This window comes from Leptonotus elevatus, chromosome 22 (assembly GCF_054856555.1).
Source record: "Leptonotus elevatus isolate MCC_2025b chromosome 22, RoL_Lele_1.0, whole genome shotgun sequence".
Taxonomy (NCBI): Eukaryota; Metazoa; Chordata; class Actinopteri; order Syngnathiformes; family Syngnathidae; genus Leptonotus; species Leptonotus elevatus.
In genome coordinates, this window is record NC_141260.1 from 3288405 (window position 1) to 3293367 (window position 4963).

Here is a 4963-nt window from a genome sequence, read left to right on the forward strand (position 1 = left end):
TGTTTTATTTTTCGCATTGAGCAGAAGCTTCATTATTTATTTATTTACAGCGCGGTTAGACCCGTGCTGCTCGCAACCCAGACCTACGTGCCCCTAGCGCTTGCCAGCCCTTGTTAAAGTATAACAAAACGTGTGACTTCATTGTTTACATGATTAGCGGATAGCATCAATACAATGTCTGCCTTGCTGAGTTGGAGTCTTCAGGAAGGGGGGTTTAGTAAAATTCTGAGCTAGATACAAATTCCGACATATTCTGTGTACCTTACACGCATCAGTAGTTGTAGCAGAAGCAGTACACCGGTCACCGGAGATTTTTGCAGTGGCGAAAGTGGATGGGAAGGATCGTGGTCTTTATGAAAGTGTGGGATACATGTTCCTCGTACCCTCAGAGCCAACTTTATGGCGAACAACTTCCTGACAGAAGGTGGAGCGGTGAGCGACCTGGCTTCGAATGAGAGCGCGTCATCCAAGATCATAATCATTTGTTTTATGCAAATTATGTTGCTGAATTTTAGTCTTGCAAGGCAACAAAATTACTTTCACAAACAAAGGAAAAGCAAATCATAATATATATATATATATATATATATATATATATATATATATATATATATATATATATATATATATATATATATTTTAAACTATAAATAAATAGATAAAGGGGCACTTTGGGCCAATAACCCCGCCAAGCTCCTTTAGCCATGTTGTGGCTACATTCACCATCGAAACTAAACAAAACATCAAGTAAAATTATAATAAAAATATAAATTTGTTGGGGAAAAATATATATAAACATTTTTTTCAGGTAATACCACATGATGTCCAAATACATACATGTTGCTAAAAAGTTATTTATTTATTTATTTTACATAGTTGTGAGACAAACCTGATAGATGCTTCCATGGGTTCTTGGTTGTCTTGTGGATGATACAAACTCCTGTCTTTAAATGTATTTCAAAATAAAAGTCCCACATTGGCTATTTCTTTTTGGTTGCACCACATGATAATTCAATGGGCCTCGTCTGACAAATGCATCTCTCAATGGCCCATGTATTAAAAAAAAAATAGCCTTCAACATAAAGGGTTTAAATAATCAAAGAATAACCTCATACCCTCGTACATAAAAAAGACAGTTCAAGGTCAAGGATGGCACAAATTGGATTCACAGCAAACCAAAATTAAGTGCAAAAACTTATTTGTCCAGAAAAATCAACTCACTCAAAATATGAATAATATTCTGGTACTATGTTTGTCCTGCATGTCATTCCAGATCTGAAAAAAAGAAGAAGTTTTTCTCATAGCAATATGCCGGTATACTCTTTTATTGTCAGATTTAGTTGAGCATGCCTTTAAGTCCTCCCTATGTGCATGGCAAGCATACGCCACTCTTGATAAACTGGAACACTTGGCATCTCCTCTGTTGCACATGGAGAAGTTAGAACTCCATCAGGCTAAGGCCAGGATCTGCTGTTGGGTTACCGTTGTATTGATCTCAATTTCGCATTCCGGGCATATTCCACTGGTTAAATCAATGAGGAACTGTGAGAGAACAAACATTCATAATAAGAGCAAGAATGTGTACTTCTTTGCTGGGCGCGTCATGTATTGCATGCACTTACTTGTTGGATGATCTCTGTCACGTTAACTCCCAGGGCATGGATAACCTGAGCTTTTATATGCCCGTACACTGTTGGGCAATACGAAGAAACACAACAACTAAATTACTTATTTCTTTACTCTTTAGTTGAACGTGACTTGCTTTAGTCCACAACAAAATTATGCATAATGTCGATGGAAAACTGCTGTTTTTCTCTTTGAGTGGCAATTTTATGTCATCAGCCCAATTAAAGTGATATCTAGACTACTACAACCATTAAGTGGAATAACATCGAGACGCTTCTGAGTCTGTTGGTGAGTTTTCACAGCATTTTCTCACAGCGCATGAGTGATAGCAACCATTTGTGCTTTGCTGGCATCTACTGGTGAAGGCACAGCAATGCTAGTTGTTTTTGATGAACAAGTAGATTTGCTCCCAGTGATTGGCAGTACATGGACCATGTGAGCACATGTGCGTGTGATGTCACAGTACCTCTTCCTCCTCCAGTGGGTTCCTCTTGGAGAACTACCAACAAAAGACAACAATTCTATTATTTCACATCTGAGTGGTAGTAGTCAAAATAGATTTTGTTCCTTTCAAGAAAAAGCCCGACATGTCTTCTTTAGCAAACTGTTGTTTTGATTTTAGACAACTTGTGGAAAACATTTGTTAAAATTACTGTGTGGTAGAATGTGGGAAATTGAGAGCTTTATATATTAGTTGATGATGGCAAGGAAAATGATCGACTAATTAATCAATGATGTGACTGGTGAGGCATGGGCTTTTTTGAAGTCAAGAATAAAACTATGAATCCAAAATAGAATATTAGCCTCTATTTCAATTTTTACCTTAATTGGAACATTTGTTTTCAAAGCTTTTAATTGTGCTTTAATCAACACCACACTGTAAAAAAAATAAAAAGGCTTTACATTCCAGAATGAAGATTTCTGGTCAACTACTTGCATATTCCGATCTTCCGTGTACATGCTCCGCTACCTTCATCAGATCGATGTAAACATGTGATTTATCAAGACGAAGTTCATTGATCTGTTCTATAGTTTTTACACTTAAAGCAACATCTTGATTGAAAACAAGCTACTAGTACTTTAAAACAAGTTCTCCCATCGTAGACGTTTTTTATTTTTTGCTAACCTGGTTATGAAAGCCCCGATTATAAATGTAACCACTGGTAACATAACTGCATGTCTGTTTGTAAGTTGTAACAAACCAATCCGTGTTAAAATCAGTAAATAATTTTTTCAGTTAGGATCAGTGTTCCCGATAATTTTCTATGTGTGTTCCATGTTTCTGGGGCAATGGCACTTGAGGGTTTGAGCTTTCCAAGTAGATCACTGTTCTGGTGTACAATGTGCAAAGTGTAGGTGTGGGACTTTACTTATGTCGTCGTTAGCTGAAAAGGAAATAAAAGAGAAAAACATGTTATTTATCCCATTATACTTGAGGAATGTACAGCATTGGTTATACATTAGGATTTTGTGAAAAAAAGTGGAAATGATTTTGGTTATGAGATAATGATGAAGGTTGAGAAGTGGCAGCTAGATGAACGGCAAGTAGTGCATCCTTATATTGTAGTTATAACATAGCTAGGCTATTTCATGTAATAATAATAATAATAATCATTATTATTTTACTCTTCACACGCAGGACGGAGTAAGGTAAAGGAGCCTCCCCTACCTGCCTCTGACCGCAAGTCCCTGATAATAATACATGCTAAAATTATAGTTGTAATGTAGCTAGCTAGCCGTAAATTCTTGAAACGATATTATGAATCAACTACAACAAAAGTTTGGCTGCACTGTAACGAATTGACTCTAGAATTTACAAGAAATAAGTGGCAAAAAAGTTGCCAGCTAATTCTTGTAAAATCTCAGTACATTATTGCCTTTTTTACAAGCATTTACTGTATATAAATTAGTTACTGTATTTACTTTTACAGCAATTCACTATAATCTAGTTTACAACCGTTTCCTTTATTCTACATCATTTACTTATTTGATTTAAATACACAAATACAGTATGTCGTAGTAAAATCATCCATTCATTTTCTTAACCACTTATTCGTGCGTAGAGCAAGAATCGATGGGGACGGGTTACTAATAAGCCATGGCTTCTACCCGTCAGCCCTTCTTTCGTATGTCATTGTTACAAATGATATGATGTGATCGATGTAACCTGTAATAATGTGTTCGAAAGGAAAAAATGAATAAAACAAAACAAACAAAAATATATTATGAATCAACTGAAACAGTTATTTGGAAAATTCTGACTCCTTTGGCTGGATGCAGTTGAGTACTTAATGTTTGAGCTTCCCATGTACAATAGATCATTTTCTGGTGTACAATGTGCTAACGACTTAGGTTATGCGATAATGACAACGGTTGTGAGGTAGATATTAGTTAGTGGCAGCCAGATGAACTGCTAATAATCCATCTACTGTAGTAATAACGTAGCCATCCGGCTTCATCTAAGACTTTGAGAGAGACAATAACTGAAGTATTTTGGCTGGGGACAGTGTGCACTTGAGGGTTTGAGCTTCCCTTGTAGATAGCAGTTGTGGTGTACAATGTGCAAAGTGTAGGTTTGGTGACTTACTTGCATCTGAAAAGTAAATAAAAGAGAAAAACATTATTTATTCCATTATACTTGAGGAATATACAGTATTACCTTGTCTATACATGAGTATTTGGAGGGAAAAAAACGACTTAGGTTATGAGATAATGACAACGGTTGTGAGGTAGATATTAGTTAGTGGCAGCCAGATGAACTGCTAATAATCCATCTGTTCACCGTAGTTATAACGTATAGCTAACCTAGGCTCCAGTTAATGGTTAGACTACATCAAATTTCTCATTAGACCTTTAGGCATTCGCAAACAACTTATTACTGGAGGCAAATGGGTGTGTTTAGCTTCCCTTGCAAATCATTATTCTGGTGCGCAATGTGCAAAGAGGTGTGGGAGGTTACCTGGGGCGTTAGTAGCTGAAAAGTAAATAAAAGAGAAAAGCATGTTATTTATTTCATTATACTAAAGGAATGTACAGCATTACTTTGTTTATCTATACATTAGGTGAAAACAAGTGAAAATGTCTTTGGTTATAAGATAATGACAAAGGTTATGAGGTGGATATTAGCTGGTGGCAGCCAGATGAACTGTCACACCGTGGTGAGGTTGTCTTGTCATTTCCTGTTTTATTTGGAAAATTCTGACTCCTTTCGTTTCAGGTCACTTGCCCTTCCTCATGTGGTGTCAGTGTCAACCCTGATTCCTGATTGTGTCCACCTGTTTCCCATTACCCTCATGTGTTAAATGGTCTGCGTCTCCCCTGTCTTGTGCCTAAGTGT

The 4963-nt window shown here is 36.7% G+C and overlaps 1 long non-coding RNA gene across 1 annotated transcript; it reads right to left on the reverse strand.

The window, feature by feature from the left end:
• Nucleotides 1–834: 834 nt before the first annotated feature.
• Nucleotides 835–3176, reverse strand: LOC147155419 (uncharacterized). Its single transcript, XR_015092275.1, has 2 exons — nt 1623–3176; nt 835–1542 (listed from the first exon to the last, which is right to left on the reverse strand). It is a non-coding gene; the product is annotated as an uncharacterized LOC147155419 (long non-coding RNA).
• Nucleotides 3177–4963: the final 1787 nt, after the last annotated feature.